The 26,917-nt window shown below is 34.7% G+C and overlaps 1 protein-coding gene across 1 annotated transcript in view; it reads right to left on the bottom strand.

The window, feature by feature from the left end:
* fj (four-jointed) overlaps positions 1 to 26,530 on the bottom strand; it is a 35,438-nt gene extending 8,908 nt beyond the window's left edge. Inside the window, exon 1 of the mRNA XM_053765786.1 lies at positions 26,330 to 26,530. The gene's annotated coding sequence lies outside the window, so the exon portion shown is untranslated. The remainder of the gene's footprint in view (positions 1 to 26,329) is intronic.
* Positions 26,531 to 26,917: the final 387 nt, after the last annotated feature.

The raw sequence follows: 26,917 nt of genomic DNA, 5'->3' as shown, positions 1-26,917 counted from the left end.
GATCCGATCCGATCCGATCCGATCCGATCCGATCCGATTCCGACCATTGATCATCGCACTTTTTTAGTACAATTAAAAATATATGGTTACTCTCTATGGTCGAGTTGAAAATCATTAATGTTTACAAGCTTTTATCTAGTTTCACGCTGTCACGTTGTCTGTAATCAAATCTTGCAAGTTAGATTTCTCCTACTTCCAGTTGTCATACAGAGTTGAAATTTCCCACGTTCCATGACAATGCATTATTATGATAAGTATGACCTAATGGTGTACCCAGGATCGACTCCCAACGACGGAACTCCTCAAGCTTAAAAATCCCTAAAAATTTTAAAGATTCGGCTGTGATTTTACAACCAGGCGCCTGGCTGACGTCAGCTGCCTCGTTCGTGTGTCCCTTAGTCGTCTCGTACGACATCCACCGGAGGATATGGATTGGTTGTATTCTAGGGCGGAACCACACGCCACAATGCTAAACTCACAACGTAATAACTTATTAGGAAGCAAGTAAACATCGCTCATTTCAAAATTAAATCGACTATTTCTTGAATTAGCTAGTGTACAATTTATGGTACATGCAGCAGTAAAAGTATGGACTTAGGACGTTTCTCATCATGCCCCATTAGCTTAGGCGCTGCAACCTGGCCAAGTTTACAATTGTCGTAAAACATAATGGCTAGTTCACACTGTACTTTTGATTGGAATTTACGTGAATTTCTATAAATCTATAAGTTGTGACTTATATACAAGACGCATAAGATTTAATAGCAAAAAATTCCCTCTGGAACTCATCCATTCGACCTTAACTCAGTATTTTCTTACAAATCTTATTACGTAAACAATTATTACCATGTGTTTTTATGATTTTACAGTATATTTAATGTACTTAAATATAATAGACTTTTTAGGAAATTACGATTTGACGACCACGGTGACGTAGTGGTAAAGTGCTTGCCTCTGAACCGAGAGGTCCCGGGTTCGATCCCCGGTCGGGTCATGATGGAAAATTATCTTTTTCGAAATATTTCGAAGTAGAAACATTTTCATTTATAAAGTTTACGTCAATACTTCTCTTAAAACTGAGTTTAACACCGTCTACCAAAGCTCAATTTTTTTCTAACAAATTTTATAATAATAAAAAGTACGTTTTACCGCTTCCACAGCGCTCAGATATTATTCTAACGGTTTTTTTTTATAAGAAAATTTCACTAAACTCTCTCGCTACTCGCCCCGTTGGAACTGGCCTTTATGAACACTAAAACGCCGCACTATACCTCGTCTGATGAAATTACTACTCTCAATCTGAAACCTAATACCGGTACAGAACCGCGTATTTATTACTAGTGTGTGCCTTTGGCTTTGCGCGCATATATTACCCTGAAGAAGTTATAACGAACTAGTTGCCCGCAGCTCCGCCCGCGGGGTAAATTATCCCGTTTGTTTTAAAGTATTCGTTAGATTAGGTAGTTAGCCTAAAAAGTGGACAGTACTCGTACAGTCACCAACACAATAACCTATTCAAATTCATTACGAGCTCACCGTTATTGCCGGGCTATAGAGGTTCATGTAGGGTATCTTGGTGTGCTGTTAACTGTACTTGTGCAACACAAAAAATTGTTACGCGACACCGAAACTAAGTATAATGCGTTTATGTGGGTTCACGAGGCTCGACCTCTTGATGAGCTTCATGTCTTTGACACAGCAGACAATTCGCACGAACGCCTTCAGCGCTGGTACGGCCACGTCGTGCGTAAACCGACAAGTTACGTAGAAAATAAATGCCTAGCCATGCCTTTCCCGCGCCTGGAAGAAGGAGCAAATGCAAGAAGTGCTGGCTTGATGTCGTCCAGGATGATATGCGTGACAATGGTCTGACAACTAGGGATGCCGGCGACCTTGCGAAGTGGAAAAGAAAAAGTAGGTAAGCGCACCCTGGGTATCGACGCTCAGCGACTGAGGAAGGAACCGGGAAAGCGCTCAATAGAGAGATAAGTCCATTTGAGTGCCACGTAACTTCGAAAGTAATCTGAATATATTACGATAAACTTCACAAGTAAAATGGAAAGAATTTCAATAAAAAGTCCTTGCTAAAAGAATTCATGAGAGTATAAAAAAAAGAAAGTCACTCAATCGATCACACTTGACATATTTACGTTCATAGGAAAATATTAAAAATAAAACACATCTTAACACATAGTAATATAAACTTTAAAACTCTGATTATAAAACTCAAAATCCCTAAAGAGATAAATGCGTAAATATATTCAATATTTATTTGAATAGCAGACACGAAGTGCAATCGAAATTCAACCTTGGTGCAGATAGATATAGAGTTGAATATAGAATGGATTGAGAAGTTTATTCTCTTTGTTTCTTTTTGTACCGTTCCACCTGATTTGTCCCATCCCATCATGTCGCAGTGTGTTTGTTCGTGTCACAGTTTTGATGTGGTTATTAATATACGTATAATACATGTTATAGTACAATTTACATTTTGAGGTCTAAATGCCGTCAAGTTATTAGTTTTTTAGTTGTAGTTGTATTGGAATTTGATAATTTAATAAGGCCAAAGCATCAGACAATTCAAAAATTCTATGATTAAGCTGTTCCCCTAAATTTTGCTTTACAATTGTTTTATATTCTACTAATACTCTGTACAAGCTGTTGTTCTGTGACATCTTTGATCATATTTCTTTGTCAATTTATGTGAATGTACCTGAGTACTACACACTGTGTACACTAAATTTGGGCACTTTACTTGTGCAGTAATGTATAGAGTTGAAGTATAAAAATGCAAAATTGTAATTTGTCTGTATATCTGTATCTTAATAAATAAATAAATTTAACCCAAGTTTTTTGCGCCGCTTCTTCCGCGATTTGGATAAAGATAAAAGATATTTTTATTTACAAAAACACGGTGTGGAACCGCCATTAGATTTGAGTAAATTTTCAACGTCAATAATTGATGTAAGTCGAATAAAAAATAAATAAATTTGAATAACTAAATATTAACAATACCAAATATGACCTAGTAACAAAACGAGTTAATTTGTTAGACAAATAGACAAATTAAAAAAAACCCCGACTTTCAATACTCATTTCACTGCAACTTTTGAACGACTGAACAAATTTTCGTGAAACATGGCTAAGAACACTCGGGATAAAATTATCTATGACACAAGAAAAAAAATAAACGAAAATCGATTTATCCGTTTGGGACCTACGATGCCACAGAGAGACACGTTAAACTTATAACACCCCTCTTTGTGCGTTTAAAAAAAATATTATAAAGCTGAAAGGCAATAACAACATTGCAAAAAACGGTTCACATCAAGCAGGCCTGGTCATAAAATCTGAGATATACTTATGTTATTTTTTGTATGGGCTTCGGTATCACAACCCAGAATGTAACCTAACATGCGATAAGAGAAAGAGAGAGAAAATCATAGAAAGATATGTTAAAAAACTAGGAATGCGGATTTTTGGCTCCAACAATCAACGGAATATACCAAAGCATAATACCAAAACAAGAATTTGACAATCTCCCTCCACCCGCCATCTGGAGTTTCAGTGGGGGCACAAATTTGTACCTATGATCTACCTACCTAGATATTCGTCTACGATTCTGTTAGGTCTGTTTCCGTGTTTGTGTCCATACCATAGGACCCGCGGCACAAACCTAGTGATTATATATTTATAACACCACTCTTTCTCGTCAAGAGTTAACTACACCATTTAACCGGGGGGTTAAACTAACGATCCCATAACAACGACCCTACAATGTAACCAAACAAAGCAGTAACCGGATCATTCCTTACTGCGAGCGGATAGTTCAAGTTACGGCCCGGTTACACGAACATTAACCTGAGTTAACGATATTTAAATTAGAGTTAGCTATAAATGTCGGGTTAAATGGTGATTTGTTTTAGTAAAATCTATATTGGCACCGCGGAATACATAACAAGTCTTTATTTATTACCGGCTAATCTAAAAAATAGATTTTTCAAGTTAAAACGAAACAAGCGATTGGTTTTCAGTTTGTTTATAGTTTAATACAGGATTTATTCAATTTCCACGAATAAACATATTAACGCTATTCTAGAATGTAAATAAACTTAGAAATGTATAAAACTATACTAGCTTTCGTCCGCGATTTCGCCCATTTTTATTTACGTGCGTCTGCTCAAAACTTAACTTAATCAATATCTCGGGTTATAGGCAACGTATCGCGATGAAACCTATACCAGATTTTAAGTTAAACCATCCGCTATACAACTATGAAAACCGCATCAAATTCCATCCAGCGATTTTTGCGCAATGCACGAGCAAACGCACACAAAAATATATTTTTTTTTATATTTTGGCTTCTATTACTCAAATATTACTCAAATAAAAAAATTAATATCTTCTACGCACAGACATGATATAGATGATCCGTCATATTACAAAATTTCCCGTGTGCAAACCATAGTCTAAATTTAACTGCCCGTGGTCAATTAAAATTAACTATCACTTAACTTTACCACTCGCCTTTTTACAATCGCCTCCGTTGCTGAGTTTGACACACTTATTTTGACAGGAAACTATGAAAGCTTTCAACCTTATTCCGCTAGAAATACAGGTGTTATTTAAGATTTCGTGTAATGTGTAAGTTTGTGACGCTAATCGTGGCTGTATACGACATTTGTCAACGCAAAAAAGATTTTGAATATTGTACAGCAGTCACTGAACCTCATAAAGCGTATACTAAATGTTGCCCGGGGCTTCGCTCCCGTGGGATTTTGAGATAAAATATAGCCTATAGCAATCTTAGATAATGCACCATTCTAATGGTGAAAGAATTTTTGAAATCGGTTCGGTAGGTTCGAAGTATACCCGCCTGAAACATACAAACTCACAAACGCTTACATCTTTATAATAATATTATAGTATAGATGTATGTTAGTCTGTAAGGTATTTATAATATTGGTTACAGCTATTTTATACTGTACTTAAGCTATTACCTGAAAAAGTGATATATTTATTTAGTTATTATAAAATTATAAAGAGTGTCTGCAAATTTGTGTGTATGTTTAGTGCTTAATATTCGGAACTTTCACCCATTTCCGCTTGTCCTACAGACTTGAAAGTTTCCACGTCGCTTCAGTTTATAACAATGCATTATTATAATAAGCACAACCTGATAGTGCACCTGGGATCGGCTCCCAGCGTGGGACTCTCATCAGCTTACTGCGCGGACATGTTTTTTTGTTACACTTTGAGTTACAAGATCTCTCTGATGACAATAAAAGCATGTATCAAAATGTCATTTTTGTAAAAAATTAAATACCTACACGTGAAATTGTTTGACCATTGCATCAAGTACATTGCAGTATCCTGACTGTCGCTTCTTACAATTTTAATATCTCAAAATCAATCTTCGAAACGTAATTGTCGTTAAGGGAATTTCTAAGAAATATTCCTTGTGATTCCGAGGCCGACCTTCGTGTATCCGATAAAAGTGAGCAAAAAAGTAGCCAAGTGTGAACCACGCTTTATAGTTGCTGTTCACTACTAAATTATTGATGTGAACGTGTGTTTGTTTGTCCATATTTTACGTCAAAACGGATCATAGGTGATTTTTCTGTGATTAGTTGAACAGTTGAAGAGTGACGTAGGTTATCATAGGCTTCAGCTGTCATACGAGTTTTACTACTATTCATAATAGTTTGTTTTGTATATAGTTTACTAGCCCCGGGGCTTCGCTCCCGTGGGAATTTCGGGATAAAAAGAAACCTATATGTTATTCCAGGTTATATTATACCCGTGTACCAAATTTCATAACAATCCGTCCAGTAGATTTTGCGTGAAAGAGTAACAAACATACATATCCTAAAAAACTTTCGTATTTATATTATTAGTACGATTAATATGTATATATTACGTGTAAGTTTATATATTGTGTTACATTTTTGCGCCGCACAAATTTTTAAGTATGTCCATAATTTAGCTTGACATGCAATAGACAAACTAAACGGTTTGTCTATTGTATTTTAAGCAAACCATGTAACAAATGCAGCCATTTATAATATTATTAGTATAAATAGTATTAGTTATGACCTTAATGACGCAGTTTTAAAATGCCCGGTCGGGTCATGATGGAAAATGATCTTTTTCTGAATGGCCCGGGTCTTGAATGTCTATCTATATATGTATTTGTTATAAAATATAGTATCGTTGAGTTGGTATCCCATAACACAAGTCTCGAACTTACTTTGGGGCTAGCTCAATCTGTGTGATTTGTCCTAATATATTTATTTCTTTATTCATTTATAGTATGATATTACTGGTCAGCAACAGGTGTAAGGAACCCCAAGAAGGGAATATTGGCGTCGATCGCCGATAACCCACGTCAGGGAAGCGCACATTAGCTGCCCACCAAAAAAAAAGAGTGTACGGCGTATGAATGATACAGTCAGTGTGGTACAGTCGACAAATAATATCAACCAATCGACAAAATGACCCGATTGATTCTATTTGGTGTTGCAATAGCAAAAAAGCTTATTTTGTTGTAATAGAGTACATATCAACCCATTTTACCTATGTTTACAAAATGAACGGATTTGAATTTGAAAAGTCGTTTATTTGTATCAAGTTTACCATTACTAACATCACATTACGGAAAGTAACTTAATTATTATTTAATAATAATAATCGTATTGTTTTTAATACGATAAAGATTATCGTATTACAAAAATTATGACATTCTTCGATAATGAAGTTTTGTAAAAGAAACAATATGTGAATATGACGTTTTGCGTAGGTCACATTGCGGAATACAGACGTTCTTCTTAAAAAAAAAAAAACAAATGCATCGAAACTAGCCAAGTTACAGCCCGGTGAAGACCGCCTGCGTAATGCATACGCGTGCACGTTTATTTTATAGAATTTTCGCGCATGCTTTGACTAAGAATCAGGCCTTTATTTACAAAGTAACTAGTTACTAATCTGTACATGTTGTGTGTGTGACATCGTTTCCTAAAAAAATATATTTTTCCGATCCGAGGGCGTCCTCGCCGAGGGCGTATCAGCACGGGTTCCAACTGGCCGGACCCGAAACATCGTCCTAATAACAAAACATTTGTCTCATCGGCTTAAATATCTTCTTTTTTTGCCGACAGTACATGTGGCCCGAACATTTTTGGAATGCCTCCCGATGGTACCGAGGTTCGAAGCCCGGGAACCGGTTCCAAATAGACAGCTCTATTACACTGTATGTTTGTATGTAATTAGTATTGTTTAAATACTAATATATGCTCGCTCCCACCCAACTCCGCCCGGCTTTGAATGTATATTTTGGGGAAACTGTATAATTTGTATAGAAATTAGTTAAATGTTCACTTTTGTTATTAGTTCATTGAATATTTTGGTTTTGGTTTTTTGGGAGAGGTGTGTTGGTTTTTGTGTCGGTCGTATTGGAAAAATCTATAAAAATATCTTTTTCGTATCTGTATTACCTGGCTATATAGAACCTGGGTCTACTTAAAGTTATTTGACCTTTTTTACGAGCTTTTATTTAACTTGCAATGTAACTATGTATGTTCCTATGTCTCGGGTGGAATCTTGCAATTCAAGTTTTAAACATATCTTCAACCGATTGATCTGAAATTTTGTACACACGTTTAGTTTGGATGACAATGCGTTATTGATATGCAATTTCACATTTCGCGCCAGAACTCTATGTCTTCTTCATAGTCGTATTCCTCATGGCTGAGGGTCGTGGTCATTACGTGGAATGAAACACACACAACAAATTTTTGGCACTATTAATGGAGTGCTTTGCCATCGCGTTCTCCATTTAACACATAAGATAAAAATCCAGAGTGCAAGTTTCCTCACGATGTTTTCCTTCACCGGACGCATGTGGTGGTCTATGAAAACTACTATACTTGAGTCAGATTGGTATTATAAACTCATACGGCACGAATAGGATTCGAATCTGGGACCTTTTACACCACCACTGCTACCTTGCTGTAGGACCGCTACTACTATTAGAGCCTAAGTGCTACAGTTTAAATATCATTGATAAACAATAGTGATGTATATGAGAATCGACACCCATACTTCAGAATGTTAATACAAAGTAAAGATCACCTTATAAACGAACCAAAGTTTGCGATCAAATAGCAAAGAGCTGGATTCGGAAACATAAAAACAAGCAGCCGATTAGTGGCGAAAGAATGTCATTGTTCGCTTGTGTTCGGCGAAGCAATTTGAGCCGTGTGCGCCTTGTGGGCACTTAATTTTTTTACAGATCTACAATTAAAATTTATGTCGTTCTATGATTTTTAAATTGGATGTTTCGGTTACTTTGTAACTTTAAAGGCTTTTGTTTGTTACGTTCCACGAGTTAGGTACTATATTTTTAGTGATTTTTAGTGATATTTTTAGTGATATTTTAGTGATATTTTTAGTGATATTTTTAGTGATTTTTTTTAGTGACTCATGTTTCTGTAATCCGTTACTCAAAAACTATTCAGATCAATAAAAGAAAAACGCGTTAAAACACAAACTATTAGAGGTTCACGCAGGGTAACTTGATGTGCTGTTGACGGTACATTGATGAGAGAGGCACACAGAGGAGTGTGTTAAATTTCCATATAATTTTGCATGTGCTTTTACATTGAATTTTATTGCGGAACCAATATCCTATACAATGTGAACAGTATTACAGTGTCAAAATAAGATAAATCCATATTTGGAATAACTAATTCCCCAGAGAATTTTCATTCGCATGCTTGCGATACGGCTTCAAAATCATTGTGGCATCAAAATGACAATACTTATATAGGAAATGAGTATTCTATCGACTGGTCCCGTTTCAGTTGGACCCGCGGGCCCAGTTACTGATATGTATTTTAATTAACCCCCGACGGAAAAAGAGGGGTGTTATTGTTTAACTCTCTGTGTCTGTGGCATCGTAGCTCCCAAACGGATGAACCGATTTTCGTTTAGTTATTTTTGTGTCATAGATAATTTTATCCCGAGTGTTCTTAGCCGTGTTTCATGAAAATCTGTTCGGCCGTTCAAAATTTGTAGCGAAATGAATATTGAAAGTCGGGTTTTTTTTTTAATTTGTCTAACATACAAACTTGTCTTTCAGTCGACTTGCGCATTCTATAACATTACATAGGTACGCTAAATATTGTGCCCAGTAATTGGAAAAAATACTAAATAATTACTAGATAAATTCTCTGTCTCATTTGAGCGTTGTCTCGGTTTCTTCATCAGCCATAAAGCGTTGGAACCCAGAGTTAAACTAATTTTCTGTAATAATAATCTCTTTCATATCGTATATTCTTTGGTATTTTTAATTGCCAAATCATTAACAGGCGTTTTGATTATCGTAGTTAGAATTTTAAATTTGAATCTGCCAGGATATTCCTTAAATCCTTTCTAACGTAATTTTGCAACGCAAAACGATAAACTTTTTTCGTTCGACTGTACTTTTGTGTGGTCAATAGGAGGGAAAAAAATAAATACTAGCGACCCATCGTGGCTTCGCTCGGGTTAAAATTGTAATAATTTATACACCTGAACCTGTCTTAACTTATAACACAATATATTAGTGAAAATCGCATGAAAATTCATGCCGAAAGCAAACAGTCAGACAGTTAGACGTGGCAGAAGACTATGTTTTATATGTATATATATACGTATATATGCGTAAGGTAAGGAAGGATAAAGTTGTATAGAAGTTAAATCAATAATTTTGAATTTGAATTGTGCTTTTGCTATCTATAAACTGGTCCCGCGGGACCACGTGCGTAGTGCGACTTCGTTAGTTACATCTCACCGTCGAGTCGACTCGCATTGAGACGCAGCTAACCAATCACAGTGCGCCATTGTGACGCGACGACAACCACACCGCAATGTGATTGGTTCGTTGCGTCTCACTTCGAATCGATTCGATAGTGAGAAATGATTTTGGCGGGGCCAGTCGACGGAATACAGAATCGTTGTATCGAAATGACAATATATAGAAAATCTCAACTCGGTGCTTATTATCTTAAATCTTTATGGGGTCCTAGTATGTAATAAATAACTGCTTTACTGTGCTGATATTGATAACGTTCCTATTTGCAGATAGATTCCAGTGGGGCAATTGTCGTTTATACGCTTCCTGTATGATGTGGAGTTAGAAATAGGATAATAGGATTTACACAATAGCTTTTGTTTGCGTGTTGGGATTTATATGTGTTTTTTTTCTAGCGACGTTTGGTCCCACCCTAGAATTAGACCAATAACTATACCATACACTATAGTTGACAAATAAATTTATTCACATCCTCTATGTTATAGCTAGATGGGCGACAACGACATTCCCGAGAATTGTCACCAGGCAGGCGTCTGGTAATAAAATCAAAGCCGAATGTACAAAATCTTAACATGTATATTTTAAGCTGACCGCTCTGGCTTCGCGGCGTCACAACCCCGAATGCAAACGGGGAACACGCTAATACAAAATAGAGATATCACTTTTCACTAACAATAAAAATAATTAATTAATCATAAAAGCTTTCAAAAATATTAATTAACACACTACAAGAGATGCGATATTCTAAATCAATGTGAAAAATGAAAGCTAGCTTTTTTTAAAAAAAAAAAATGTTTCGTTTCCGATCTTATTTATTGTCTACGTCAAAACAACTTGACGCGAAGTGAAAAAAAAAATCAATATTTCTAATTTATTCGCGCGAATTAATAAAATGGGGAAAACACTATACATGACAGATTAATAAATGTACCTCTATATCTGTGCGCGGAGTGTTAGAGGACCCGATAGAACGAGACCGGTCGAAACTGGAATCATAAATTTTGTTGCGCCGTCACAAAACATCTAGAACACAGAAACGTGTCTATGGAAACGCGTGGAGTGGAGGCTGGCCTTTATTTTTTATTTCATTTTTTCCTTTCATCAGCACTTGATCACAATCATAATATGTTTCAGTATACCTTTTGACCATGTACTTTATTGTGTACTTACATTGTTATATTACTGATAAAAAATTATACATAAATTTATATTTAAAAAATGGTAAGCCCTTCTGGCATGATAGGGACCAACACTGTTTGAATGAGTTTCTTTCGGCATTTCTTCTCAGCAGTGGTCGTTCAGAAATGTTAGTAGTTAGTAGCTTTGGTAAATTTCAATTCATTTAGAATATGACGTAAAGAAGTGTCTGTTCGTAAAAAAAAATCTGAATAAATGATTTGATTTTAGCCTGTTTTGATTTTTTAAAGTTAAGTTAAAGTTTTTTAAAGTTAAGTTTTTTAAGTATAACCTATAATATTAATACAATTATTAATATCTATTTTAGCTTTATTTAGTTTTATTGTTACTTTTTTTTTATTTGATATTTCATTGATAATTAAAATATTTGAAAAATATTAAAAGCTGTTGTAATTGGATAGTTGACAAAACCAGATAATTATATTTTAAAAAATATATTATCTAGATACAATAGATATGTTTAGGATCATTATGACGATTAATAGACATAACAAATTAATAGTGAAATAAGAACATAATACAAACAATCAAACATAAAAATAATACAGACAACATATTGTTTTAAAACTTAAAAAATAAATTTAAACAAATAAAAAAAATATTTTATTTATCAGTACCTAGTGCGTTTTACTTCTGTCTTTCGTCATTTTACAATATACGACCTTTTTATCATAATTATTTCCTTGCAATATGTGTAAAATGTATAAAATAGCATGATTTTAGTAGAAATAAAAAATCTATTATATAGATAACAATTCGTGTGAACTTAAATGAGTATAATTTGCAAATTTTTACATAAATTTTTAACCCCCGACGCAAAAAGAGGGATGTTATATAGTTTCACCGCTAAGTGTGTCTGTGAACGTGGCACCGTAGCTCATCAACGGGTGAAGCGATTTGGTAGCGGTATTTTTATTTGATAGCTAATTTTTATGCGGTGATTCTTAGATATGTTTGATCAAAGTCGGTTCAGCCGTTCAAAAGTTGTAGCGAAATTAATATTCAATATGATTTTTTTAATTTGTCTAACAAACTAACATCTCTTGTCTCTTTTACGTCCTCGCGGCTTCGCGGTGTCACATTCCCGAACAAAAATGAAGAGAGAATTCACTTATTTTGGGACCCGACCGGGGATCGAACCCGGGACCTCTCAGTCCAGTGGCAAGAACTTTACCACTGCGCCACCGAGGTCGTCAAAGAACACAAGAATTATATATATAAATATAGATCGTATGATTCAATCAATTTAACAAAAAGCATTTGAAACGTTATTGAGTATATTATATATTTTGAAATAACATAAGATGTAATTGCTTACCATTATGAAATAAATTGTGAATTTAAATTAGTTTAATTTGACGACCTCGATGGCGCAGTGGTAAAGTGCTTGCCTCTGAACCGAGAGGTCCAAGGTTCGATCCCCGGTCGGGTCATGATGGAAAATGATCTTTTTCTGATTGGCCCGTGTCTTGGATGTTTATCTATATATGTTAATTGTAATAAAATATAGTATCGTTGAGTTAGTATCCCATAACACAAGGCTCGAACTTACTTTGGGGCTAGCTCAATCTGTGTGATTTGTCCTAATATATATATATATATATATATATATATATATATATATATATATATATATATATATATATACATATATATATATATATATATTTAAATAAAAATAAAATTGCCTATATTATATTTTACACAGTATATAATATTTTTTTATACATAATATTAGACTCAGTTTACTTACAATAATAACCGAATGTGTTTATGCCTATGCCTATTAATATAAAAAACAACAACAATCCAAAACCGTGACTAAAAGGCAATAATATAATGCTTAAATTAATTACCATTTATAATTCTTACCCGGCTACCAGTGTAATAAATTTTATTGGTCAAACAAAAATACAAATTGGTAATAATACGATAATTTATTGATAACCGGCGAAAATTTTTATCGCATAAATATATGACACTTCGGAACTCGTTTTTTTTTTTTAAACGTGGGCTCGAAAATAGCGAACGATTTTTAAAAGGTTACAGTACAATGAACTGTGTGTTAAGGCGATCACTCCCTTCCACACTAGCGACATTAACGTGACATTTTTATTAATTTATTTCTTAGCGAAAAATTAAAAATAAATTAAAAATTATTATTATTAATAATAAATTTAAAATTAAAAAGAAACAACATATTAACAGATTTTTTTGCCAACATTCTATGCATAAATATTGCAATATATTGTTTTTATACTTTTTTAATTTCAATGGCATTAATTTATTAAATAACGCCTGATGAAATTTATCTCTTGTTATTATCGAACAAAAATTAACTTTGCTTGTTAAATGCGTGCACATTGTAAACTGATTTTGTCGGCCTGAATTTGACTGTAATTATATTTGTGATTCCAATTTTAACTAACACAGGACAGGCTTCCAGCCTAGTGTGGAGCCAACTGTATAAAGAAACTGTAAAGATTTTTGTCCAATAAAGAAATCATTCATTAAAAAAAAAAACATTCATTAATTACTCCACACTATATAAATAAATAAACATATTAAGACAAATCACACAGATTGAGCTAGCTCCAAAGTAAGTTCGAGACTTGTGTTATGGGATACTAACTCAACGATTTCATAAAAATTACATATATAGAAAAACATCCAAGACCCGGGCCAATCAGAAAACGATAATTTTCCCTCATGACCCGACCGGGGATCGAACACGGGACCTCTCAGTTCAGAGACAAGCACTTTACCACTGCGACACCGAGATCGTCATATAGTATTCGAGATTTAAAGAAGAATAAACTCAAACAGCGTAAAACCTTCAGCAATTCGATGGGTCGACGATGTGAAGGAATTTCCTTTCACTACTGGATAAGGATGGCTCAGGCAGTGGCACGGAGGGTTACCTTTGATGATGAGGTACGTTAATTAGTCAGACCATTAGTATTTTTGCTGTTGACTGTACTTTGCTATAGTGTTAGTAAAAAAACATTGTAAGAAACAATAATGATAAGCCCTTCTGGCTTGATAGGGACCGAAACTGTTTAAATGAGTTTCTTTCGGCATTTCTTCTCAGCAGTGGTCGTTCCGAAATGCCAGTAGTTTGTAGCTTGTGAGAAAATACTATTTAATATAAAAATGGACGTGAAAAAGTGCCTGTGAAGATTTCTGAATAAATGATTTGATTTGATGGCAATTACATGCCTAAGACATCCACGTGAGGACATGGCTATTACAGGGCGGGATAACACACGTTTAAGTTATTATTGTGCAAACCTAGTCCCTAGTTAGTCCTATTTAATTTAAACTATGTAGACAGGCCAGCACGTCGTGCCTACTGCTACAAATTGCGTGTCTGTCTGTCCGTTTGAAACGAGTATTTCGATTATGTCACCACTTTGTACAGTTAATACAGATAGTTAAGTTTAATTCGTGACTTTATATTACATGCTTTTATTTAACTTGCAATGTAATGTACTTGCAACCATAAATTATATTTAATCATATTTATCTATTCCATTTTTATTTATTTTATTTCTCAAGAAAACTTGCAAATAAATAAATAAAATAAATAAATAAATATATGAAGACAAATCACACAGATTGAGCTAGCCCCAGAGTAAGTTCGAGACTTGAGTTATTGGATACTAACTCAACGATACTATATTTTATAACAAATACATATATATAGATAAACATCCAAGACCCGGGCCAATCAGAAAAAGATCATTTTCCATCATGACCCGACCGGGGATCGAACCCGGGACCTCTTGGTTCATTGGCAAGAACTTTACCACAGCGCCAAAGTTATTACCAAAAGCTACTGAACAAGTTAATAAGCACTCAACATAAATTATTATAAAGCCATTTACAAATTTTCACTGTTAAATTACGTTATTAAATGTCCAGACACAAACAAAACACATAATTTCTTTTGTTAATAAATATGAAATTCGACACCATTATAAAAATCACATAAATACTGGAAACTACTTAAGTAATGACTTACAGAATCGAAAAAAGTATAGGCTACACACGCCTTATCTTCGAGTCACTGGTCGCAAGTACGTCAAGGGTAGGGTAGTCGTTTAATAGACGATAATTGTTGCCTACTTGCACTGTAGATAAAAGAGTTAAGCTACGATAGTTTGTGTGAATAATTTATAGTTAGTGTTTGTGTAATAATTAGGTCTTAAAACCATTCATAAAACCTATAGGCATTGTTATTGGCAGTTGTTTTCATGACTATTCGAAGGCCGTTATATTAATAGAAACACCAGTGAAAAAAAAATACTGTGATAATGACAATGCTTTCGGAGATGTAACAAAAATAAAATCACACATTTTTGGACTCGTCCAAATGCTCCGTACTAAACGACACGAACAAGTGACGTCACAACGTGCGAAAATATTCGCAAAGAAAGACGTGTTTGTTCGACAGCTACATTAAATATTACGATTATGGCGATGACTTCTTAATAAAAGTTGTTACAAAATGTTATGTTTATTAGGACGGTCGACTTTGTTTTTATAAGCGAGTGTATCAAAAATGATATTTTCGAAAAAAAAATGGTTGCCTGTAAAGTCGGTTTTACGGGCGAAGATTTTACGTGACAACGTCTTTTTACGCGCGCGGCAGACCGATCATAGTTGAGTGGGAGAGAGACGCAAGGCATTCGGCGGGCCTCTCTCTCGTTCGGTGACTCATCGTAACGTTACCGGGCGTTACACTTTTTCATAAGTGAATCCCAGCCGCAACCTAATTTAAGACGTTGTCACGTCAAAAACATATTTCAATGTTTCTTCCAACATCCACGGAAATATAAAGTGGTAGGACCACTTTTCTTTAGCACCATACGACTTGTGTATGTTTATACGCCAATCGCTCAAAAACTACGAATCAAGCCGTTATTGTTGTATTGCCGCTTAAATTCATGGATAACATAATAGTAAATTAATCAGCTTTTTCTGTTGTCTGTACAGTCACGGCGCCAATAATATCTACGTATCAGTCAGGAAATTTCAACCACAGTTTATCTCATAAGATCTTATTCAATAAATTTACATGTTACGCATTATACTCGCCTATCGGATTAGTCATTTAGGCATAACTTTATAAATATTAACTTAAACAGCTCAGCTTATAGAACCTCCTAAAGACTTCAAAGGTATCAAAACAAGCAACTTTTATTCTACGACTTTTCGTGATTCGTAGTTTCTTTTTTTATATAAAAAAAAATACAATCAAATTTGCCATTCTACACAAATTAACTCTATGTAATAGCCAAGCAACACGAGACAGTGCAGGAGCGTTATGTAGCGGAATAGAACATAGAGTTAACGTTTTATAAAAACGACATTAAAACTTAAAAAAAGGAAAATTTTTGTATTACGTTTAGACAAAAGTCGTGAAACAAAAGATTGTAGTCTCTATGTACCTTATGCGCCTTTGGAAGATTATGCATGGTTAGACCAGTAACCCTGTATAGCTTTATAGATAAACCTATATACATAAGATAAAATTTGTATTATCCACGACATGAATTCCTAAGAAAATCCTCGACTAATCAAAATTGGTTTACCTGTTTGATAGTTGCGACGCCACAGACCAGAACACGGTATATATATAACATCCCTTATTTACACCCCAAGAAATGTGCATTGTTTTTTATTCAATTTTGAGAAAGACTTTTATTTAAGTAGGTATTGTCATAATTTCACGAATGATTTTAATTATTTTTTTTTAATTTTAATTGACTGAATTCCTTATCTTCACTATTGGTAGATATCCATATTGTTTAATATTCTTAAGTAGTTTCTTTCTTACAAGTAGTTTGTAGCTTGTGAGAAATAACTATAAATATAAAAATTGACGAGAAAAAGTGCCTGTGGAGGTCTAATTTCTGAATAAATGATTTGAATTTGAATTTTGAATTTGAATTTGACTTATTTTATTATGATATATGCATGTCGTTGTTGCTAATACATATATGTGACACGATATTATATAATGTTAACACCATCTGTGCCATATCTGTGTCATCTAATAGGGTTGCTAAGGTCAGAGAATTGTAAAAAATGTGTATAATCTAGATAAAATAGACATATTTAGGATCACATATGATGATTCATAGACTGTAACAATGCAGCTGGATCTAAATACCAAGATTTAAAGTTAGTTGGAAAGTCAATTTTCAAAAAGTATGTAATTATAAAAATAAATTTAACCATCATAAATAACAAAAATTTTGCAACAACTTTTCTTAAGAAATCATCACCATAAATATTTAATGTAGCTGTCGAACAAACATGTCTTTCTTTGCGAATATTTTCGCACGTTGTGACGTCACTTGTTCGTGTCATTGGAGCGTTTGGACGAGTCCACAAATGTGTGATTTTATTTTTGTCATAACTTTGAAAGTATTGTAATTATCACAGTATTTTTTCACTGGTGTTTCTAATTATATAAGGGCCTTCGAATATTCATCAAAACAAACATTTGGCAACTAGGCTATTGTATGATTCTTCAAAGAGAAATAAAACACACAAAATGTCCGGTATCTTATTTGGTCACATTTTGATTCATATCGCGGATTCAAACATGACGAAATTCAAATATTTGTGTGCAAAACCAGGGGGCGTAGTGTAGCGAGGCGAACTTAGTCATAGCTCTATCAACCAGATAGCAATTTATCATTTTCTTTCACAACAGTCGAAAGTCTATGTAGGGTAAGACTTATTGCCTAATAATAGTCTTTGTTTATTGTTATTGCTTTAGTTTTGTAACCCCCGATGCAAAAAGAGGGGTGTTATAAGTTTGACCACTAAGTGTGTCTGTCTGTCAGTGTACGTGGCACCGTAGCTCTCAACGTGTGAACCGATTTGGATGCGGGTTTTTTTTTTATTTGATAGCAAATTTTTATGCGGTGGTTCTTAGATATCTTTGATCAAAATCGATTCAGCCGTTCAAAAGTTGAAGCGAAATGAATATTGAAAGTCGGTGGTTTTTTAATTTGTCTAATCGGTTTTTTAATGTCTATAGTCTATTATACAAATTAAATTAATTATTAGTCTTTCAATATTAATTTGTAGACATAACTGTCTACTGTCTACGTGTAAGAAATAAAATAAATTGATAAAAAAGTAAAATGTTGGCGCTACGGCTTCAAGTAAAGCGCTAAAATGTTATGTTAATTCTTTATTCTCAACCGTATTCATGTTTAAAATAGCTGAAACTTTTATTAACCTTAAATTTTTAACCGTTACGCCACCTGTTTGCCCATAATCGGCCCCAAAATCAGGCTTCAAAGGCAAAAGAATGTATGGCGTCTAAACAGCACGTTAATATAATTCACTATCGATGCCCCGCGTACGTACCTCTATAAATTAGCGCTGCGCCACAGGGAGCAGCCCGCGTTCCCGGGCAACGGGCCCGGTACGTCGCAAAGCGAGACTAACCTCGTGTATGTGACTGCATTTAAGTAAATGAAATGATAAAAATTCTATTCGACGTGTTTCGATTAGCTTCTTTTCAAATTTGGCTGACAAAGCTGACACGATTGACTATATTAATTCATGTGAAAGTGACACGTGTTCACTCAGAAATATACACACCATAAGGTACAGAAATGTAGCAGAGATGAAAGCGACGTTAAATTTTATATGTAATATACTCAATATAATCGTGACATACAGGCACAGAATGCCTTACGGCATAAAGACAACAATATAATTAACTTTTTAAATTAGGCATCATCATGGGGTGCCGTCTTCGAATTGAAGTTTGGAGGTCAGCACACGGAAACCCTCGCGGCTTTGGGCCGCTATTTTCAGTTGGTTGTATCCAAGTCCGGTCCAATCCTTTATGCCATCAAATCACTTTCGTCGAGGGCGGCCAGGTGGTCGTTTGCCAGGGATTTTGCCTTCAAGAATCAGTTATGAAATTCTAACTGGGGTCCCCTTAAAGTTAAATTAAGCAATACAGTTTAAAAAAATAAATATTGAGAATAAAAAGATCAAGTCGAACTTTACACAAACCTATATCTTCTTCATAGTCGTATTCCTCATGGCTGAGGGTCGTGGTTAATACGTAGAACATTTTTCTTGGCATTATTAATGGAGTGGTTTGCCATTACCTTCTCCATTACACACACAAGTTAATAAGAATCATCATTCATCATCTCATCAGTGTGCAGGTTTCCTCACGATGTTTTCCTTCACCGGAACCAAGTGGTGGACGATGAAAACTACGATACATGAGTCAGATTGGTACCCAAACTCACGTAGCATGAGTAGGATTCGAACCCGGAACCTTTCGATCCACAGGCGGGCGTCTTAACGTCTTAAGTCATAATTCTCCCACGAAAATCCCCGCTATATTCCCGGCTCAATCTCCCGCGTCGACACAACCGAAGCCCTAAACTATTTAAGGAACCGATTTTCCCCATACTACCGCGACTGGATCTAAAATGACCAGTTCCCGTACTGTTACGACCAGTTTTTTGAGGAATCCTATTGCTAAATATGTACATCAATTTCTTGGCTAGGTGGAAAAACGGACTATACCCATATAGGATATTGAATCGATCACTGAATTGTGCAACTTCTGAATTAGTGTCAAGTGTTTGTCATTGTATTGTTAAGGATGTTTGTAACGCGATAACTTTCGGACCGTTGGTCTGATTTCGATGAAATTTAAAAGGTATGTAGGATATGCCAATAGAGTTTTTAAGTTCGCGGGGCATCAAAATCGGTTAAGTCTTTTTTGAAATAATCACAATTATGTAAAAACTCATCAAAAAATTATTGTGTTCCCGAGGTCTAAGTTCGCGGCAAACAACTAGTTCTTTAGTGCCCAATAATATTGCTTTCAAACAAAATAATTAGATTAAGTAGCGACAAAGAATCCTTACTTTTTTTTATTAATTCCTAAGCTTCGTCAAAGCGTGTCATTTAGTCGCAGAGCGGGTCAAACGTATATATACAATGCAGTGTCAATTACTCAAAAAAAGGTCGGTTTAAAGGTAAGTTATGAGTCCCATTCAGAAATATATTATATCGTGACCTTAGATTTTAGGGTAGAGGTCGAACCGTCACGACATTTTTTTAGGGTAACGTAGTGGAATGACAAAAACGAAACCCTTAATAGGTCTGTCCGAAAATAAATATTCTAAATATCGTTTGGACGTCAATTGGGAAACATATTCTACTACGTACTACGCGGCGACGTAGGGAACCCGTCCGTATGTATGTATGCCACTCTCTTTGCGTGTGTCAGGTTGCATTCGCTGCTGTGACGTCGTGAAGCTCAGGGTCAGTATAATAAATAGACTTTAAAATTTCGTAGTTTCAGCTGCGATTTCACAACCGGGCGCCTGACGGTACCAAGGCTATGCATCCTAATGCCACAATGTCATACGGAGTGAAAAACCTAAAATATTTGTGATGAACATTATAGAATACGTTTAAAAAGATATACACTTAGCCAGCAGTAATTGAGAAATAGCACACGGCTACGGAACCCTTTAATAAGCGAGTCCGACTCGCACTTGACCACTTATTTTTTTATTTATCACTTTGTTAAAAGCTGTGTCACATTCTCACGACTGAAAAGTTCGAAGTTAAACGTGCCTTCGATTCGTGGCTTTAGAAAAAGCTCGCCCTGTGAACTTTTGTAGTCTTGAAAAGAGCTTTGATAGGGTATTTTATTAATTTACCAGCGCCCCGTCCCGGCTTCGCACGTGTGAAAACATAATAAATTATACATGTACCTATACGTTTTTGAGTTCATCGTGAACACAGACAGACGCAGCAGTTGACTTTGTTTTATAATATCTAAGAATAAGGATAATAATCTAGAATAATAATAATAACAACTTAAAATAATTTAGAAAACACTAAACATAGGTCGTTTTTGTCTAGTTAGTCCAAATGTAAGTGGGCGTGTGGTTCCGCCTTTGTCTAAGACGAGACTACATATCTACACACTTTAAATTTTAGTAGCCCCCAAAGTCTGAAAATGGCTGAGGAAGCAACAGTACAGATTCAGAAAGAGAATACGATCTATACATTCTATTATTATAAAGAGGTAAGCGTTTGTGAATTTGTATGTTTGATTTTAAAAAATTCTGTCACCATTTGAAAGGTACATTATCTGAGATTGCTATAGGCTTTTGTCTCAGAATTCCCACGGGAGCGAAGCCCCGGGCAACATCTAGTCTCTAATATGAAACAAAGGTCCCTAAAGAACCCTGTGTTACGTGTGACCCCGACCTCAGTAACGAACCTGTTCCGATGACGAGCACAGATAAAAAACGATAGATTCGTGATTTCGCAACAAAGAGATGCTTGCTATTAGATTATATTGACAGGGTTGTCACTTTAATCCATACACATACAAGTTGTTCGCCGCGAACTTAGAATTCGCGAACACATTTTTTTTTTTTTTACAAAGTTGTTTATATATCAAAAACGACTAAACCGATTTTGTTGCCCCACGAACGTAAAAAAAAATATTGACTGAACCTCGTACATACATTTTAAGTTTTATCAAAATCAGACGAACGGTTCGAAAGTTATCGCCTCAGGAACATACATATATATTTACAAAAAATGTATTTTTGCCCCGAGTTAATTGAGACTGTAACTGGACTATGTACATACATATATATACATATATACAGGTGATATTAAAGCCAAAACAATGTTTTTTAGAATAATTTTTCCGTCTGTATTTTTGTTCGCTTATCACATACAAACTTTTTGACAGAATATGATGAGGTTCACAGTTGTTTAGCGGACGGTCTAATGTAAAATCTGGTATTGGTTTCATCACGATACGTCGCTTGGAACCTGAGATATTGACAATGAAAGTTGAGAATAAGCTAGTCTTGACATTAGAATATTACATTAATAAATTAATACATTAGAATATTATACATATTGAAATTGGGAATTGATTATATTCCAAAGATTACTCGAGTGAATTTTTGAGCATATCGATCACACAGTCATTACCTTGTTAAAATTTATTTTGTCTCATTTCTGTGTTGGACGTATAATATTTTATCAATATTTGATTTTAAAGATTTATTTATATTATAAAGGTCCTCGAAAATCCTCGGAAATTCACCGATCCCATAAATACTTATTTAGCTCCAAACTGACAACCTTAATATATTTTGTTATCTGGAATCTGGTGTCTATGGCCAAAACTTTAGTTATGACTTTCAATAATTTGAGCCGAAATCGGTTCTTAAAGAGATCAATAACAAGTTAACTAAAAACGTTACACTCCCAATAAGGAATCGGTTAATCAGGACCAAAGATTGGCAATGCAAAACTTTTATTGTATTACTGATTATATCTGAAGCGGCGGTGGTGTTGTTATGGTCAAGACGCCTGTGGAAAGGTCCCAGGTTCACATCCTACTCGTGCCACATGAGTTTTAATATCAATCTGACTCATATGTAGTAATTTTCATAGACCACCGGTGAAGGAAAAGATCGTGAGGAAACCTGCATCTGATTGGCTATTTAGTTCACCAGCATGTGCGACTACCCGCCACTAGATGGCGGTAGGTAGTCGTAAAAGTCACGTGTCCTAATGCTACTTGAATAAAAACTGACACCACAGTTAGCAATGGCACTCGAAAAGAAATAAGTGAATTCTTGTCCAAATTAAAACATATCCAATAAAATAAATATTTATACATTTTAAGTGGCTACCATTACATAATTAAGTTTGTAAGCAATAATTATAACATCCACATGAAGATTATAATCTTTTTACGTCTTGTTCAACATACCGTAACAGCGATTAATTAAAATATAATTTATTTGTGTTATTTCGGAATTCTTACGAACTCAAATTTCAAAAGATGCGTTTGTAATCAAATGGGACAAATTATATATTGTACTAACTAGCTCTTGCCTGTGAATTCGCCCGCGTAATTTCCCACGGGAGCAGTTATTTTAACGGGATGAAAGGTTCTACTCCGTGTTTTAAACTATACTTACGTGTATGCAAAATTTCAAGAAGATTGGTTGAGTAGATAGAGCGTGAAGAGGTAACAAACTTACTTTAGCATTTGTAATATAGTTAGGATATAATTTGTCCTATATAGGTTGTTTAACTTCTCGAGCGGTTAAGCAACTTTTGCGATGGTCGGTTGTAAGATCGGTTACCGATATTTTGACGACCTCCGTGGCCTAGATCATCATGCTGGACTGCTAGTACTGCTACACTGGACGTCCCGGGTTCGATCCCCGGTCAGGTCAACATGGAAAATGATCTTTATCAGATTGATCTGGGTCTTGGATGGATACAATATTTGTTATAAAATATAGTCCCGTTGAGTTAGTTTAGTACTTATCCCATAATACAAATCTCGAACTTACTGTGGAGCTAACTCAATATGTCAAGACCGTTTTTCTCAGGAATGAATCTTCAAAATTTTGTACGGAGCCCTCGGTGCGTGAGTCTAACTCACACTTGACCGGTTTTTGGTCTTTCAGTTCAGTCTGTCAATAAATTGAAGAAAATAAGTGAGTGCGCTGACTCCTGTTGGCTGGCAACGCTGGGTTATCAACCAATCTTGATCATTCTATTTGGTTTTGCAATGGAAAAAAATGTAGTTCCTTTAAAATCTGTTTTCTTCACTTTCTTGACAGACCGTATCTTTCTCTCACGCTTACTTCCTAAGCCATAAAGCGTTACGTGAAAAATATAACTTGATATTTTTGATGATTAATAATTCGCTATAGTTTAATTCCTCAATCGCCTCGTACGACATCCACGAGACTTTATGGAGCGGTCCTATTTTAGTGCGGTAATCACATTCCATATAAAAAAAATCCTCATCAATACATTGTGTTACAATTTTCTAACTTTAGTTGTAATTCATTACTTACTACAAATTCTCAGAAATATTCGCAAATATATTTCTGATGATGCAACACCGGTGCCTTTAGGTATAGTGCTGGGACACTTATGTATTTTAACGATCGATAAATTGAAACTCGACAACTATTCTCCATGAAATGGCGATAACGAATAGTTTGAATTAGTACCTACTGGTGAAAGGTGAAACTTATACTGGATGATTTCTTATACATTGGCATTATTTTATCTACATGCTCAGTCGATGGTACTAAACAACTTTTCATATGCGTGTAAACTTAAGATCACGATAATAATCCATACATTTTCCACAACTTAGGTATTTAATTTTGTAATGGAACAGCTGATTTTTCTTTTTTCGCGATTACGGAGTACTCTCATACTGAAAGTTGTTCAGAATCATGGACTGAGAATGTAGACAAAATATTGCAAATGTATAAAAATATATTATCAATATTCGAGCTAAAATAACATCAGACATCAGATGTGGGATAAGGGTAGGTGGAGCATAACGATCATAATGATCGACTGCTGTGATATTGATAGTTTTTTTTTAACTTTTTTATTTAATGTAGCTGACATTTCAACGACCTTACAGTCACCAGACTCAAGTATTTGCAATGTGCAGTTGTGATGGTGGATGCAGTTTTTAAAACGCCACGTTAGGTTCGTGACAAATCACGTTAATATATTATTGATGTAGTTACAAAGCGCAAGTTTAAACACTAAATGAGAAATATCGATATCACGATTTTTCTATCGATCGATAGTCGATGTATTTCGACTATCGATACATTTCACTATTACAACATTACCTTCTAAAGAATAAGGATATGTTTGCTATCGTAAAATGGCCTCTATTATTATACATTTTACACGCACGGTGTTGGGTATTTATTAATTATAATTGCAAGCGCATTAGCTTAGTTTCCTAGTGCAATTTGAGCGGGAGATGAAAGAAAGGAAACAGGCTAACGTTGGTCATAAAATGTTGTATGCTATGACATACAAAGGGTTGCCATATGAAAACATTAAATAGGAGAAATGCCTGATTTTGCAGATAACTCGAAACAATTTTTTAAGTATTTGATTATGAGTGAGAGGGGATGTGAAAATTTTTATCATTGAACAAAAAAACGACACGCAGATTTCGATTAAAACTTATACGAGAAATTAGACATCTGTACTATTATTATAAAGAGGCGTGCGGTTGTGATGTTTGTGGCGAGTAATCTCCGAAACTACCGAACCGATTTCAAAAATTCTTTCACCATTATAAAGGTTGACATTATATAAGATTGCTATAGGCTATATTTTATCTCAAAATTCCCACGGGAGCGAAGCCCCGGGCAACATCTAGTTGTTAATAAAAATATGGACATTTCCGTCGATAATCACACGCGTGTATGGGAATGAAAATACAGGTCTGTATTTATTTTCATTCCCATACAGATTTTGATAACATTTTAATAGAAATAGGTTGGTTTTTTTTTCGAAACTTCTGTAGGAGCAGAAATTAAGACTTCTAAAACGGAAAAATTCTTCTCCGTTGATTTAAATCCGTCTTTGTTAGCAAGAATACGTGTTAAAATTAAAAGTGGTTAACCACAGAAGGAAGTTCGTTTCACAAACCATCTTAAGGGGTAAAAATTATCGTTTTTACAAGGTTTCCATACTTGTCTGGAAGTCTGCAAGGCTTCACATGTGACAATAAGCTTGTTGCGCGCAGCTTCGTCCGCGGCCTATGTTCATTACAGTGAATTTCACGCAAATCGGCTCAGCGGTTTAGCTGTTTCGCATTTTATTTAACATATGTAAGTTAGGTATAGAAGTATGCATACTCGTAAGTCATTCCAGAATTAAATCACCTTATTTTACGCCAAAATTATTGCTTGTGAAACTCGCCCATAACATTTTTAATTTTTATACTGTTATTATATGTTAGAAATTAAAATTAATACCAATGGCTAGATGAATATTTTTTTTTTAAATTGAGTATTGATACGTAAACCTTATAAAATAATGAATTAATTTAGAATATCTTAACGATTTAAAATAGAAAACTGAATTACAACTATGTCTTAATAGTAATTTTATTCATTTAAATACAAGCAATTATATTAAATAATGTCCACCATAAACAATATTATAAAAAACCTATATACATATGCATATGTTAATCGAATAGATCTTTCCGTAACGATGTTAAAAGCTTTCTCGAATATTATAATAGACATAAGAAAAGTGTGCAAGTGTGTTAATAACAAACATAATATCATTCTATCGCCTATCCATGACAGTAAAATATAAGACAGACGTTAAAAAATGACATATCATAAAAAAAAAAAAACAATAAGCACAAACCTGATTATAAAATTCCAAACACAGTCAATTCGATATTCCTCAAAAAATCACAAACACAGCACAGTATGTTTCCAAAAAATATAATAACACGTTTTATAATGTCTTTTTTAAATGGTTATAAAAACGGTATCACAAATCGTAAAAAATAATGTTAAATAATTTTCAGACACGTCCGAACGCCACCGATGCCACCGCCAGACTGTTATTCCGAACAAGAATCAGTTTGAATAAGAGCTATATTTGTCACGCTCTCGTGCGCTTCGCGCGCTACGTTAGAACGGGATGGATATAATGGCATGCATTATGGTATCGTGTCTTTTTTTTTCGAAGGATCTATATAGTGATCTATAGATCATTATAGCCCGTGAGTTATGCCGTCGTCCATGGCTGATTCATTGATGTCTATTCGGAAAGCGATAAGAATTTTATTATTTAAATTTATAAATATGATTGGATAGATTTTGTGTATTAGGCGTGAAGCGGTCACCGTTGTGTTTTATACTACCCTACTTCCTAATAATGTTTGTATGTCTGTTATTTACGTTTTATAGCGTGAACCTAATCAAAGATATAACGAAGCGTAGTATA

This window comes from Plodia interpunctella, chromosome 28 (assembly GCF_027563975.2).
Source record: "Plodia interpunctella isolate USDA-ARS_2022_Savannah chromosome 28, ilPloInte3.2, whole genome shotgun sequence".
Taxonomy (NCBI): domain Eukaryota; kingdom Metazoa; phylum Arthropoda; class Insecta; order Lepidoptera; family Pyralidae; genus Plodia; species Plodia interpunctella.
The sequence above is the reverse complement of the archived record's forward strand: the minus strand, read 5'-3'. Positions and strand labels throughout refer to the sequence as shown.